Here is a 17,908-nt window from a genome sequence, read left to right as displayed (position 1 = left end):
ACTGTTTTTTCACAAAAATTTTCCAACATTGCAGTAATCCTGGGAGCACTTGTTTTCGGATCTTCTTTTACTTTTCTTACAATAAAACGTTCTTCTGATGTATTTAAGCTTCTCTTTCTACCACGTCCATACTTATTTTCTATTTTTCCTTCCCTTTCATATTTTTTAATAATATTTCTTACTGTACTATAGCTTCTTCCTATAATTTTACTTATTTCTCTATACGATTTCCCATTCTTCCAATGCGAAATTATAATATTTCTAACTTCTACACTTGTTTCTCTATCTTTATTAACCATTATAATACAAACTTTCGTAAAAATTGTATTTACTGTAAATTTTTACAATTCAGCGTCGCTCTTTGCGAGTCAAGGATACACTAAGCAATGTTACAATGTTCTTATGGAAAACAAAAGCATTTGAAGCTCATGATATTCAACTGGACTTATTGAATGCAGACTGTGCCAATAATTTTGTGACCTCGAAAATGTACACATTGTGTTATGAATTGTTATTTTCTTTTGTTTACAATAAATATTGTTATTCTTTTGTATTGTTCAGTTAGCTTAGAGTGTAAAGAACATGTTATGAAAGAAAAAATAATAAAAATACTTTTGCAAACCCTTTGTTTGACGCCTTTTTTTTTTAAATGTATCCCTGTGCCAATAATTTTGTGACTCACTGTATATGAACGGTGCAAGCAAGGATCGAGAAAAAAATGGAGATATCCGGCGAACAACGGCGTGTCACGGCGTTTTGAAAAGACAATAAAAAAGTTTAAAAAATCGGCGTTAATATTAAGAATTAGAAATAGTGCCTAAGACTTTGTAATTTATAAATAAAGATAGTGTTTTAGAACTTTGTGTGGGCTAAATTAAATCAGCGCACCACCACTCTCACATCTTTTCCTACACTTTTAATACTTCACTGAATTGAACATGAATTAAACACTGCATGAATTAAATACTGAATACAGAGTTCCACTCTTGGGAAACACATTTCTCCAGCTTAATAGACGTGACGTTATCCTTTCTGATTCCACGAATTGTTTTCCTCAAAGCAAACGCTTAAGTACGAAACATTAAACAACTACTGCAATATTCTCTGTTCGTCTTCCTATCTCAATCGAGAAAAGATGAAGACCGAAAATTCTCAAAATACGTATAGTGACTTTCACACTTGATGTCATTTGGTAAGTACTTTCATGCAGTTGTTTGATAAACGATGCACAATTCTATCACCATAAATCATATGATGTTAGAGGCTAGGTAGTAGAGTTTACTGACGAAAACAACGATGAATCTAGAGAGGAACACTTCATGGTAAAATATCGTCTCGGGTGACGCGTTGTGTGAAAGATATGTACCTCTTCCGTTATAAAATAATTTTCAGAAAAAAATACACCGACTTCGAAATGCACTAAAAAGTATAAAATAATTTCTATTTCCTAATGAAGTAATTTCTATTTCATTCAATCATACAATTACGTAACATATATGAATGAAATCTATTTACTCGTTAGGTAGTATATTAAACACATTTCAACCTTTTCGGAGGCGGCGCAAAATTAAAAGATTTTATTAAACATGTCAACCTTTGGACAGCCGAACATAGGCAAAACTTGTATAGCTATTTTTTTTCTATACATATAACACGACAGCACGCCGCGAAGTAGGTGTTAGTGCGTATAGAATGTAACTATGGTCTATCTAGATTCATAGACTATGCGACGGAAAGACTCGATCGCCGCATATACTATAAAGATAGAGCCCATCTGCCGCAAATTTGGTAATTCCCGCGTCGTGAGCTCCGTTTATAGGTTCTTAGATCCATGGCTTCCACATGCGAGCGAAGTCGATTCAATTTCATTTATATCAAAAACGTTGCGAAATGAAGATGCAGTCGTTACATTTACGTATATTACCAGATATATCTATAATGGTTCGTATTCTTTCTCAGGATTTATTAATTTCCAATACGCCATACCACAATCAACTGGTTATTGGCAGCAACGTTTACTGAGGTATTTTTAATTATGCGCCGCCTCCGAAAAGGTTGAAATGTATTTAATATACTACCTAACGAGTAAATAGGTTTCACTCATATCTGTGACGTAATTGTATGATTCAATAAAATAGAAATTACTTCATTAGCAAATAGAAATTATTTTATACTTTTTAGTGCATTTCGAAGTCGGCGTATTTTTTTTCTTAAAATTATTTTATTTCACGCTTTTTAGTGGAATGGGGAGAATTGTATAGGATGCTGTGAGACATTTCTTACATAACAATACCAAAGAATAGGATTTTGCAATAACAATAGTTATTATACATGTATACTGATTTTCGGCCGACAAGACGTGTTTGTAGAAACAGTAGAAAATCGGCGACTGCATCTTGACTCATACACCATCAGAGACACGAAGCATACGCAGAATTCAATATATTAGTAACAGTAGGTTTTCGCTAATAACTCGAAAACTAAAGCTTCCCATTAATTGCGGATAAGGAAAAAGTTGTTCAGAATCGTACCCCTGATAACATATTAAAAGGACATTAAAATCGTCCAAAGTTGATTTCGAAACTTTTCAACAATTTTTCGCTAATATCTCGAAAACTAAAGCTTTCCGCGAAATTTGTATATGAACAAAATTGTTCAGAATCATGTCCGTGATAAGATATTAAAAGCGCACTAAAATCGAGAAAAGTTTATTTCAAGAGTTGCCTGTTTTTTTGCAATAACAACACTTTGCAATAAAAAAATGAAAAATTTTTTGATAATGGTACCAATGGGGAATCAGAACCTACCAGATGCAAAAGGTTTCATTCCGATCGGTCCATCCAGCTAGGCGTAATCGGCGGGCACACATAGAAAAAAAAAAAAATATACTGATTGAATTGAGTAACCTCCTCCTTTTTCGAAGTCGGTTAATAAAACAAAAACGGATCGCCCTGGTGTAACGGTTTTGGGAAAATTCCTATCCCCAAAAGCATGTTGTATGACCGTTGCTATAACGGTCATGGAAAAAACCCAGCCGATACAAAGTATCTCGATACGCCATAATTCAGACAATGTATCGGTACGCCACACCCGAGACGAAGCATCGGTACACTACAATACGATTGTCATTCTTTAGATTAACAATGAATGCAATTGAATTATCGTTGCATTTGTCACGTGAAATTCCCGAGGACAGAAAAATGACTCGTATGATTTCTATTTGTAATACTTTATTATTTATAACGTTGAATGGGTTTGTTTCGCAATCGGAAAAAAACTGAACTTTCAAAAATAGTCGAGGAACTTTTATATCTTTCGGTTTGGCGGGTGTAGAGGGGTCAGGAGTGAGTAATGGCTAACGAAGTATGACTATTGCAGTGTTTACAGGTTCAGGGTGTGACGCATGGATAGATGACGTGTTCTGGGATGTGGCTATTTGTTACACATTCTTTGTCGTGACCATTGCTTAACAGGATCATTATGAGACGAAAAGTTTTGTAAGACAGATATAAAATTTATTTAATATCATATGTAATAACGAAATTAACTGTCAAGACTGTCAAGATTGTAAAAGCGAATCATAAAGCATACCAGAGGAAACCAAAGGGCACATAAGTAGCAATATTGTACGGTCCAGTAGATGGTTACATGACATCAGTAGTAGGACATAGATACAGCCGAAATTACTAGTAAGGCGTCGACAGTGGAGCGCCGAAAATTACCTCCTTTAAAGGACTATTCAGAGTGCACATCTTGCTTCCCAACATTCACTATAAAGTCGAGTGACCAAAATAGTTTCAATAGCTCACATATTGAAATTAATAAGAACGATTGTATACTCATATATATTATAGATCAATGTAAATAGAATCCATGAGTTTGAAATTTGGTTCATGAGTTGTGCGAAAAAAAAACATGAACCGCCATAATGGAAAGACTAAGACTATAGGAGATGCGTGCTGTCGGTGTCAAAAATAAGGCGCTGGTAAAATCGGATTGCAACAAAGTTCCAATCCGTCAGCAGATTATTATTTGATTGCGACTTGATTGTCCGTTACAAGGTATGATTTGGCTCATGTTGCCCTTTTTGTGGTTGTAATTTATCGTTATAGCAAAGGATCCAACGGCGCGTTTGCATAGTACACTTATGGTTTAACATATCGTGACGAGAAAGATGATAGCATCGTCACCTCATGAAAGAGACGTAACTTTTAATTAATTAATTTTAAACGTAAATTAACATTGTTTAACACGGAGGTAGAATTTAAAGGGACATTGCGACAGTTGGATCCATACTTAATGGCTTATGTTTTTTACCATATTACCAGCTACTGCGCTTTTCATGACTGTTTCTTGTCAATTATAATTGTAAAATGCCGTTATTTTGAATGCCGTTATACAAAAGTATAGGTTTAAGTACTCATAGTCATGTTCGCTTAAGTGTACGAATGACTTTTTCGAATTCGACCAAGAGAAAAGAAACAAGTGATATCAACAACCTTGTTCTTAACGTATGCGATGTTAATTCACGGGTCTGACTCGATTATGAAAGAGCTATGGCTCCAGTTGTTCAGAATATGAAAATGAACATCTTGGCTTTTGTATTTTCAGTGATAGGAACTATTGGCTTGAGCGCGCACAACAATTGAGGCAAAGAACAAGGACACTCGACAAGCGTATCTTGTGGTCACATTGAACATCAGAACGTCTCATTGAGACTGTTCAAGGGAAGGTGGGCGGTATGTCTCCTTACGTACATATGTCCCTAGGAGGATTAGCCTACTACGCGCCCAAAGATAGTTGGCAGTTATCTAGTAAATTTCATGTATGATATAATTATTATAGACTAGTTTTAAGTTTCATTTATCACGTTCTAAGTTTACTTTGAGAACCCATTTGTAAGAATTGATGGATATCTAACAATGGGAGCTAAAGCATAAAAAATTACTAAGGCTTAAATTTGTAATTCTATCAATAGTTAATTCTTAGAAAACGGTAGGCGTAGCATTACAAACATTCTAGTATGTTGAGTTGGTAGTAATAGTAAAAATTACGCGGACCAATCAAAAACCGATCCATACAATAGGTTATTCATATGGTAGAAAGAAAATAGATTTGCTATGATAGTATGAAATCATTTGCAATTTAAAGGCATTATGTTGTTGGAACTTTTACCGTTTTTATTTTATCTTAACCTTCACTGTATCGTATCCGAAAAATTAATCAATGTTTTCATCGATACCTAACTTCCCTAATTCACACGTACGAAACCGAATATTTATGCGGAATGGTTGAATGTAAGACATTATACTACACACTGAATCACTGCGGTCAGGTACTGAAATCCAGGTTACTTCCAGTGACGTGTCGAGGGTTCTCACCTCCATTTCATTCTTGCTAATACTCTCAGGATCCTAACAAGAACGTCGGACTAACAGGGACGACATTTCGAAGAAGATTCTACCAGAATATATAGCATTTAAACACATTACCGATAAGTTATTCGACTTGTACTACTCAATCAAGCTTCTGCATATGCTTGAAGAGGATTTGTCGAACTAGATATTTCCTTGGCTGCCTGCACGCCATATATCTTACGTCGTGAATTGTTTTTTTCAAAAACAAAGTGTCAAATGAGAAAATTTTACTTTGTATATTTTGCTTCTGTATTGAAAGCAGAAAGCGCGATAATGCGCTAATGACAGTAGTTCTAAATTCTGGTGATCGCCTTATCTATTGTGGTTCCATTATGGTATATTCTCTGTTCCATTATGGAGCTGTAATTGTGTATATTTTCCGTTCTACGGTATCATTTTGTGGTGGGAAAAGACCTATGATTGAATAGTGTTTTGAATCGCCAGTATAATAAACCAACGTTCAATTCAGTGATACCAATTGATATACTCGCCGCTTAATACCACGTAACTATATAAAAGAATTTTAAATTCTGTTTTGGATCATAAATTTAACAACTCATTTGGCTTATTCATAAAGTTAATTTAATTTATTAATGATTCATAAAATGTGTATATTATATATATGTATATTACATTATATTATTATATTATACACATATGCATTAAACTATTACACTATAAACAAATGCACGGTCCTGTGACTACATCATTCAAGATCTCGACATCAGCTCCAAAACATGCAACTACTTGCCGGCAGTTTCTGTCCCTAGTCGCGAATAGTTAAATGGACTTTACTGTACTTTGAAACAAATAACGCAATATACAATGTTAACGCAATGTTAACTCCACTAGTTCGTGAAATTGATTTCATGGAGCGAGGAATTGACAAGAACAAAGAAACATGATGCAGTGGTTTCGATTAATGTAGCCACACCTCAAAACTGCATACCGAAATTGGGCCGAAGTGATAGTCCATTCTTCGGTAAATACTTAAAACCCTCTTTTTGAATTCATAACTGTTATTTAAAGTATTTTTTAAAAACAAGCAAATATTTATATTTTAAATCGTCCTATACTCGCCAATTTTTTTAGCCTAGAGAATATGTTCATTCATTTTTGGAAATTTTGAATCAGAATTATAAAAGAATATTCCGGTTTTTCTTTGGTGGAAAGCGGTGTAACAATGCTCGGTCTTGCAAAAACCTTAATATTGTACCTGCATGAGGTGTACTGTGACGTCGTCCGACGTTGGAGTTAGTCATGTGACGTCATCCAACGTTGGAGTTAGTTATTAAGTTATACTCATATACTTTCAGCTTCTCACGCTTTGCGTTACGCATATAATCGACCGCCAAATCAGCAATGTAATCATAAGTAACATTAGAACTACCCAGATAACATCCTATAAACCTTATCTCAACCCCTTAAGTCTTTTCGCCGAATCAATATCTCTGACATAAACATCCTTTTCAAAAGACAAAACAACAGATAACGACTGACAAAATTCTTTCTCCCTCCGTGATCAGTAGGCAATATAAAAGGGCCTGGAGATCGCACGGTAGCGCTTCCATTCCGATTCTTTCCGGTGCCTGGATCATTCCAGTGCACTACTCTGTCACGGGTCCCAGCCCCGATATTCCAAACCACGAGTTCAAGCCCTGACAAGTTAGATTCTCTAACTGTTACTCCCGTCCCTACTCACCTCCAACTCTACATTATTACGTCGCGCTAACCATTAAGTATATCTCTGTAAAATTGGTCATATTTCGATTTCAAGAATATACCTTTATTTCATTTTATCTTTATCATACAGTTATTTGTGCCTCAAGAAACCCTCCTATTCGTACAATCTCTACGAGCATTATATTCTAGAGCAGTTACCTTGATTTAGTCGAGACCGGTGGTGCGAGAATCAGCCGCACGGGTCTCCTAGAGACATAATCAAGCTACTTCGGTCCGCACGATACGGTGGTGCGAGAATCAGCCGCACGGTATCAATAGTGTGTTTGACGTCTTTGCATTTATTTTGGCTCATGGAAAGAAAGCGACGAGGAGGGCGTAGATACCAATTACGCAAGCTAGTAAGATCCTTCCATCTCCCAACCCCAGTACAAGTCGCGCCGCTTACTCATAACCGCGTCGCGAACATAGAGTGGAAACTAATACCAATCGACGTACCAAATCAACAATCAACGGGAAGTATCGAGAGTAAGTCACTGTGCTACGTTAAAACACCCGGGATCCCTGGCAGATGACGGGCGTACGTACCGCATGGCCAAAAAGATTGTACAATTAGCGTCAATACCGGTGAGTTCCTCTCCTATTTTACGTGAACCGCGATCCGGGACGTAACAGTACAATTCTATACCGTCAAACTTTCCCAACATATTTCACACACAGAAAGAAGAAAAAAATGTATTAACGTAAGGTTTGAAACACATGATTAAAACGTTATAACAAAAATACAAAATGATTCCGAAGTGCCTTATTTTCGAATGCTGCATTCAGTGTTGGAACAACGTGGGATTTTGTGCGTAATACTTATCCAGGATGTTCTATAGGTACAAATGATGCAAAAATATAAACGTAAGGTTTGAAATGTTTTATTGAAAGATTATGAGGAACATACAAAATAAAAATAGATCATTTTCTCCTTCAATATTACATACGAATAATTATTGATATACATATTGTTTTTAGTGACTTTTGTACGTAAGTATAATAAATAAATAAATAACTCATACTTAAACTTATAATAAATAACTGAGGCAGCTTTGTGTACAATTTTCATTTATGTACGATTAAAATTATCAGATCTATCCCCTTTATTAAGAGTACACGAAAAAATACAAACAGTACAAGACGCACACAAGAAATTAATCGGAAGTAAGTTCGTAATAGAAGAGAAAAAATCGTATCCTTACCGTAATACGTAATCGTATCGTTCATATGTATCGTCGCGTAACTCGTGCGTACTAATATCTATGTAGAATTACTCGCATAATTCTTTTATCCTCGCAACGCCCGAATATTCTCGGTGATCTTTTTCGAACGTTTCGGGAATTTTCTATGTTTATTAGTCCACAACCATTTTATGACGTTTCAATAACAATTATACACGCACTCGTTCGTGTGACATTTCGACAACAGTTATACATGCCCCCATACATACACATTCGCTTAAAAGGGTCGACGTGCTTAGAAGATAAACGCGGATAACGCACTAATTGATTTGCTGTTTGCTGCGCTGGTTTTGTCGTATTTCGCTCAATTCTATCGCGATTTTTCGAGTACGTTCTTGACGCGACGGTTTAATGTCCAATTTCCACATTCACTTAAAATGTGAAATGTATTTACTGTTGCGTTTTTTTAATAAAATTGTGTTGAATTTAAAAAACTGTTATTATTTGCTTTGTTATTATTAGTTTTTATTATAATAAAAACTGTTATTATTTATTTGCTTGTTAATATATGCTTACTGCCTAATCCAACATGAAAATGAATAATTAGGAAAAGGTATGTCAAAGTACAGTTCATATAATAGTTACGTTAACAGATCTCGTGATACCACGTGAGTAGAAATTCCGCCATTACTATTTTTACTAGATAAAACTGTGCCCACGTTACATATCACGTTTAGCTGGCGATTATTAATTACAATAAATTTCAAAATGTCTTTTTTACATGAAATTTATAAAGTAATTCACACCTTAACACCTGAACAACATTTTTGAATAAAAAAATGTGGACTTTTATAAAAAAATACAGCTGCAATTATTCAGATACTTTTGTGACTTTCTGCAATGTATATAAACAAAGTTATTTTATTTACGCAACATATCACTAATATTATCAGTATTTTACAAAAAAATATCTGTTGAGCCTTACTCTTAAAATTGTAAGATCATACTTTTATTTTTTGGGATGTTGTTGAGCAAACGACTTATTAACTACGTTACCTTTTGCAGCGGTTTATTAGGGGCAATTTGTAATTCCAAATCTTATATTTTTACATATAAAAACGTGAAATAAAATGAGTTCATTCATCTAACTGCGACAAGCTGTTATGCTATGTGTATTTTTGGTTTTGTAACGTAACTGCGACTTCACTCAGGTATTTACAGCGCTTACGAAGCAAAAAGCGGCTTTTGCCTGTTAAGCGACTCGTTTTTACTATAACTAATTCTAAAAGAATGTGGGATCGTGGTGGCGTGTGGTTAAAGAGTGAAATCTACAGATTAATACCTTTTGTTACGGCCTACCCGCGTAAAGGCAGGTTCCTTCTACGTCACCTGCACGGAGGACAAAACCGCCGATAACGGTTCGCGCTACTCAGAAAATCGTCCTCTTTACGTGCGATAAGACAAGAGCAAGCGTTAAAGGACTACACGATTATTTTTTTGTATTCTTTATCGTTCGGTTAAATTTAGCGTTCGTACAATTGTAATTTGTTTAATCCGTGGAGTGTCTTGTTCGTCTTAATTATTGTTGTGCATTAAACTGTTAATCTAAACGTGTACTCTTTCGTTTCTCTCGAACACTTTCCTTCTCGTTACGTTACTTCTTTCTTATTTCTTTAGCAAATATAAAAATATATGTATTACTGAATTCTATAAGCAAAATGGAGTATACTAGACTTGTTGATATCACAAATCGCAAAACGGTAGCTAACTACTGTAATATCCTCAGGATTCAGGTACAACCGAAATTAAATAAAATACTGTTTTGGCAGGAAAAATCAGAAATTTATTCGGGAAGAACGTAAAGTGCTCAACGCAATAGACAATGCCTGAATGAGCCCTCGTCGGACGACGCCGTGCGGGCCGTCGTTGCCCGATTTTCATTTGTTTTAACCGTCGATGGAATATTCCATCGACGGAAAATACAATGTCCTACTCGCACTCTTCACGCTCGCTCTTACACTACTTCAGTTACGCGGTTTTATAATGATGTACGCAACGCAAGAAAATAATGCAATTTTATAATGGATCTAGATCCTAACAAAACTGACAGAACAATATTTGGTTAATTATAAAAACTGTAAACTTTGTATTGGACGTGGAACAGTTACTCCTTGTTTGACTCTAAACTAATTAGTTTCATGTCCCTTTTTGTCGGAGCACAAATCGGCACCCAAAACCTGATCACTTAATTGTGGAGCCTGCGTTAGCTGGCTGCTAGAACTACCCAACGATCGAGTATCCAAATGGCTGATACCCGCTGTCGTCAAAACTAAGAATCTTGTAGACTCTTACCAGTTGAAACTGCTCCAGTTCGTCGCTTCCTAAGAGGTCCGACACGTAGTACTTTAAAAATTGTTCTACTCTCGCAGCCTCTGCAGCACGCCCTTTTATACCCAGAGAATCATGGGTTTTTCCCGCTCAAAAAGTAGTTATTATTTTATTACGCTTTATTTAGTAGCAAATATATGTATATTAGTTTGATTACTAAAAATACGCCTTGATTTATTATTAATTAGTTTTTCACAAGTTTTCCCGTTAAATCGCAGTTTTAATGATTTTTAGATACACGAATTATAAGTGTTTCAATAGAAGAAATAATTAATTACAAACAATACATAAAATAAGAGCTAAAAATATGACGCAATTTATAATAGGTTAATAATTAATAATATATATAATATAAATATTTAAATGATAATTTATAATATACTTGGTTTCGAAGTATATTTGCTGTCTCTTCCTAACTAACGCGCGCGCCATCGATCGGTGATCTACTCTAAACAATGTTGCACGCGTGAGCTACCCCATAACATTACCGCGCGAATTGTTATAGTGCAGTCGGTAATTTGCGGTCGGTAATAGAATAAAAAAAAAATATACAGATTAGTATGTTTCTTTATTTATCGATAGGATTTAATGTGATGTTCCCGGGACGTTACAGTTTATGAAAGATCAAGATCGATGAAATGACTCAGGCACGAGGACACACTTACGCCACAGTAGTTTATTTTTAAGCAATACGTAAGTCCAATTTAAATTATTTCTACATGTTTTTTTTTCATTTAAAGTAGACAGATGTTAATATATTTGTTAATTATTGGATTTAAAATTTTTTCTGACGAATAGAGAAATTATTTTTCCTTCAAAATGCACGAATTGGTTTCTTTGTATTTTTGTCACGGGAGACAAGAACAATTTTCAATATTTTGTGGAGACTTGCGTCGCGCTTTATATTATTCGCGCCATTTACAGTCAACCCTCCTATAACGCGGTGAGTGCGTACCGCGTTATATGGAAACCGCGCTATAAGAAACTCGGATTTAACCGTACAAACCAGGCGAATTCGTAGCGCGTTCTATGGAAACCGTCTACCGCGTTGTATGGAAACCGCGCTATAAGGAACTCAGAATTAGTACAAATCACATCATTCGTACCGCGTTATATGGAGACCAATAAATACAAAAGACAAGATAAATTATAAATTATTTTTATTGAATTGAAGAGTTCATATAAGGAAATGATAAAAAAAATGAAACAAAAACTAAACTAAAAAACTGTTTTCCAACAAAAGCAAGAAAGAGTTTTGTAAAATTATGTAATCTTTCAACACTCATCCTCGCTGTCAGATATGAGTTGCCTAACTCGTCTTCTTTTAATGGGCAAAATGTCTTCCTCACTTGGTTCATCTTCACATTGGTTTTCGATTGTAGCTTTCTTTTCAAACTCCACTAAAACCTCTCTATAGGGAGCTAAGCAATTTCTTAACTCTCTTTTAAACTTTGCGCTGCGCACCGTTGAATGATCAGTTTGAATGAAATGAAGTTCTAATTCTTTAGCCAAATTTAGCCCTTTTTTCACATCTTGTAAATCGAGATTTGGCACCCATTCGTTTACCAATGCATTTGAGGTGGGTGCATCAATTAGTTCCATCAGTTCTTCCTCATCTAAAGTTTCTTCCCCGAGTACTAGTTCTCTTACATCCTGATGGTTTACTGCAAATTCTTCATCGCTTACTATTTCTGTAACTGGGAGTGAAATGGTAGAATCATCTTGTATTGCTTGAACCATTTGAGGTAAAAGAGGTTTCCAACACGCATTAAGCGTTGATGGTTTAATTTCCGCGCAAGCCGATGACATGGTTCTAATACAATCTAAAATAGAAAATTCCATCCACACTTGAGTAAGAGTTTTATTTTCACTATTTTCTAATCTGTCGAAAATGGTTTGGAAAAGTTGGCGTGTGTAGTACATTTTTAAAGTTTGAATGACTCCTTGGTCCAAAGGTTGTATTAATGACGTGCAATTAGGAGGAAGGAAGACAATTTTCACATTTGGATGATCCAGTTCTATGTTGTGGCAACCAGCGTTATCAAGAACCAATAAAACTTTGAAATACAAATTTTTTTCCATCGTATAGGTTTCCACTGTCGGGATAAAACAATTATAAAACCAATCCTTAAATAAATCTTGAGCCATCCAAGCTTTCTTATTAGATCGCCAGAATGCAGGTGAAGGGTTACGTGTATGAAATAAAATATAACTGCAGTTTGTTGCGTTTTCTTGTTTAATCTGTACCGGAGCCCCGTCAAGACTTATCTCAGTAACAATGTTCACGAAGTTCTCTCGTGCTGCGCTCGCTTCCCTATTTTTATATCTTTACTAAATTTAATGGACAACCCCCTGAAAGGTGGGGTTAACCAATGACCTTAATCTAAGTCCCGCCAAATCATAGAACCTCCCTCTTGTGCCCGAAGCACGCTTCCTTGGAGCGGGGGTATGATTTGACGGGGGTAGCGTTTGCTGGTGAAGGTGGCAACGCAGCGGAATTTCCCAAGGCCCAGGTCAACTACGCGACCAGCCGATGGTCGCTTGACCTCGCGATGCGGACCCTAAGGGAAACCCAGGGTTTATGACACTAAGCGTTTTACTGTTGAGACCGTTAGCAAAAATTCTAAGTACGGTCATGCTTTCTCTAAAAATTCTAAAAACGGTTTCCTCAAAAACAGTTCCACTGTTGTCCCTGTCATAAACCGTGCTAGCCGTTTGCACGTTAAAACCTATTTACAAAATTTACAGATTTACAGCTAGCCGCTACACAGGCAATTGGGTCTTATTAATGTTTTTCATTACACGGGGAGTTGAATAACGATTTATTATCATTGGTTTTATCATCAGGCTCCCTGATAGATTGCTGCACACATGAAGGGTGATACGTTCTTTTGAAGGTTTAAATCCCTGAGCACGCCTTTAATTTTTCAAAATGAAGGTCCTAGATGGTAGTTTTTTCCAATATAATGCCGTCTCATCGGCGTTAAAAATCTGATCAGGTGAATAACCTCCTTCATTGATAATTCTAGGTAGTTCCAGCTTATAATTTTCGGCAGCCTCAGCATCTGCTGAGGCCTGTTCTCCTTGAAACTTAATATTGTGCAATGTGTACCTTTTTTTTAGTTTTTCAAACCATCCTTTACTCGCGACAAACGAATGATTTTCTAGCCCTGCATAAGAATGCCCAATATTCCTTAAATGTTCGTAGGTTTTAAGTGCTTTCTGCTTGATAAGATTTCCACTGATAGGAATCTTTTTGGCTATACAGTCTTCCAACCAGATCATTAACGCCTGTTCCATTTTAACCATATTAGAATTTCGTGTGCGAGTAACACGTTTAACGGACAGCCATCTGCCACAGTTTTCCTTATATTATCTGCATTTTTCGTTAAGGTTCGAATTGTAGATTCATTCAAATTTGTTGATTTTGCAACAGACGATATTTTTTCCCCGCCTTCTAAACGATTTAAAATTTGGATTTTTTTATCTTCAAGCGATATAAACTTTCTTTTTAATCCTTTCCTTGTTTCTTTTGTGTTTGACATGATGCAAATCTAGGGTTAATAATTACTTTATTATTATATTAGAACAAATGAAGAATATTACTTACAGTATTGTGTAATGTTATGCAATTATAAACCACAAATTAAACGGCTAAGAGATAAGCTTGAATATTTATATAAACTATAGTATTGTATGTGCGTCGTGGAATATTCCACCGACCGGTAAAGGGAAGAGTTCGGGGAAACGACGTCGCCGTTCGGCAACGTCGAAGAGTCGAGCAGGGGGTAGTTCGTCGTTCGGCAGTTAGTGTCGTACGATCGGCAGGACCATTACGAAATAAGGTATCCTTATGTTAAGCGAATTACTGATTTTTCTTTATGCTTGAGCCTGACCTGATCTACTACAAAACATATCCAGTTAAAACCATTCATTGGGTACACGGAAAGAACTGATGGGACGTTGTTGAACGGAAACCGCGCTGTAAGAGTACCGCGTTATAGGAGGGCTATCGCTAGTTCAGCTCCGCGTTATATGGAAACCGCGTTCTGAGAGTACCGCGTTATAGGAGGGTTGACTGTATATTCTATTGTTTTTTTGTACGAAATGCATGTAATATTCGAGTTGGCAGCAGTGGGAGACAAAAGAATAAACGGAGAGTCTTCATCGTGGCGTGGCGCATGGAGCGATGCACACGTGCATTTTGTAATTCGTTAAGATTAAAAGTATATTACAAGTGAAAGATACCTATATTATTAATTAAAACCCAACATATTTTATTCCTTATTCCTTTCGAATAACAAGTACAAGTATCGAAAGAATTCGATTCACTCGGTTTAAGTTAATAACAAATAATTAGTTTATCCCCTTTGTGTAAATAATTCATAATCTGTTCTTATTCTTGATTATTTTACTCGTTATTTGATTTAACTTTGACGTATTTAACTTTCTATTAGCAATTAGACGGTCACGGGAAAACATGCTTGCTCACGATCATGTTCAGCCGTCAGACGCGAAGCTGTCGCTCTTGCGTCCGAACCCGCGCTATTCTCGCACTCTGATTGGTGAGTTTTTCGTTAATAATTCAAAAACTAAGTTTCCATCAACATTTTTGAAAAGAAAAAGTTGTTCAATATCACCCCAGCTACCTCCCCCTGAAATTATGCCTATCAGTAGCCGAACACCTTGTATATGTATACAGGGTGTCCCACAATTACTGTAAGAGTCTAAAAGGGGTAGTAGGTGGAGCGATTCGGAACAGCTTTTTTCTCCGCCAAAATATTGGTTGAAGCTCCATTTTCGAGTTAAAAATACTTTGAAACTTTATTTCATGTGCAATAGGGCACGATCAGAATAAGTAATAAATCTGGTATAAAATGCTTTTTACTGTCAAATATATTTCAGGAAAATACGTGCATTTTTGTGCACCATCTATGACGAATAGCTCACATCAACTTGTAGTACATTACTACCTACTAGATGGAGAAATTTCGCTCATATTGTAATAAAAATAGCCTGTATATGCACTTGCCTCGTTTACGAACTTACCCCACTTCACCTTAATTTCCTTTTAATTTTTTATTTTTATTTCAAGTAAACTTCCCACACAATTATTCAATACTACATTCTGAACTATGGATTCCACATAATATGTGAATCTTTGTATTTTTTAATCCTGTCTTGTAATCTATAAAAGTACAATAGAATCGAAAAATTATAACAAAAGAAAGTCGAGGATAATTAAAAACTACTGTCGTCAATATGTTGTTACGTATTCTGTTTTCAGAATGTACAGAAGCAAAAAGTACATATCAAGAGCAAATCTGACTTTCCTAGGGAAAATGGCGGTCAAGGGGAAGTGGTTTTTATTGATATGCCTTATATCTAATGCACAGGAAGTAGTCTAGATGTCGATACATAACGACATTTTCCCGAACAAATATTTACTTTTAACCCATTAACTCCGTACGACGTATTTACTACACGTCAATCAAAAAATCTATTCTGGTGTGGTCAACGTTTATTGTAAAACAAAGAATTATTGTTGACCACGAAGACTCGAAATTTCGATAAGATGAAATAAAAATGTCATTTCGTGATATAATTCTTTTATATTACCAATAGAACTGCAATATGTATGACATATGTTTTACGAAAAAAAATTGTTTCTTTGCTTTGATGTGTTGGATACTTCCCACTCAATGTACAATATTACTTTTTACAAATCGAATTCATTATTTCCCCCATTCCATCTAGTACTTGCTAATTTGTTTTGCTCATATGGTTGTATATTGAATATTTTTTAAAAAAAAATATACTTTTAAAAATACCACAGTGAAATCAACTAAATTCCTTAAATCTACTTTCTTCCTTTAATTTTTCTTGTTTATAAATTTTACATTTTTTTTACAATTTTTAAGGTTTTAATAATAATAACCTTTTCCACAATATAGTATTAATTTCGTGTCTTCCTCGTTTTGCTGTACTTTTTTCATATAATTTGTACTAGGATTATTTGCCCTGCGGTCGACGTGCATACACGACTTTGCATGATTTTAATTCTGTACGCCGCGAGGGATTTCTAAAACTCAACTCCACCGTTAAAGAATTAAAAGCAAACTGGTTTATTTTGTAACAGATAATACTGAACTCGACCCGAAACTCGGTTACGTATTAAGTAATATGTATCGTATACATTCTCTCGTAAATGTTGACTCCCTCGGCTCCACTGTAAGAAACCGCAAAGAAAGCCAAACTTTCTCGGTTCCGTGAGATTTTCAGTGATTCTACATAAGAACTTCTTACTCACACTTAGAAATCTATCCTTTTCTATTTCCACTGACTGCCATTCTTATCCGACACGAAGCCACAGAATTATTTTTAGACGTTACAAACTGAACTAGTTTGTTTATATAAGTGAATATTTTCTCTGAAATATTTTCATAAGAAAATGGTAAAAGTAAAACTAAAATTCGATGTATGTACTAAATGATTTTATTTGGTGATTTGCAGCTCTTGGATCTGCGCGTGACCGAGGTCTGCAGTCCTGTTAGGTGGATGATCGAAACTATTAGGTTGTCCGGAAAGTTCTTTTCGTTTTTTTAATAGGTGTTAAGTTTAAAATATTTTGCGTTCAGTGTATTATTCTTAAGTAATATATAATCCGTTCTGTTCTACCACCCTTCTGCCATCTTTCTGGAAGCCTCATAATGCCACTTTCCCAAAATTCTCTTAGTTTACTGTTGAAATATTCTTCAAGACCGTTTTTTATTTCATTAATCGATGTGAATTTTTTATTGCGAAGAAAATTTTTTAGGGAAAGCAACAAATAATAATCCGATCGAGCAATGTCTGGAGAAATATATGACCTCGCGTTGTCATGGTGGAACGCGACACTACGTCTATTCACCACTTCTGGACGTTTTGTGAATATAGCTTCCCTAAGTTTTTCGAGTTGCATGCAATATTTCTCGTTGCTAATTGTTTCCCTTGGTTTTTCATCGAGGTAGGCCTTGATAAGATCGGTATCAGTGGTGGATGGACGGCCGCTGCGAACTTCATCTTTAAGATTGAAATTTCCGGCTTTAAACCTCCTAAACCAATTACAGACATTGTGCACAATTATAGAATGATCCCCATAAACATCACAAATCTCCTTTGTGGTAATTCCAGGCGTAATGTCTCTTTTAAAACAGTAAA

Source organism: Megachile rotundata, chromosome 13 (genome assembly GCF_050947335.1).
Source record: "Megachile rotundata isolate GNS110a chromosome 13, iyMegRotu1, whole genome shotgun sequence".
NCBI classification, from domain to species: domain Eukaryota; kingdom Metazoa; phylum Arthropoda; class Insecta; order Hymenoptera; family Megachilidae; genus Megachile; species Megachile rotundata.
This window is presented reverse-complemented; position numbering follows the sequence as displayed.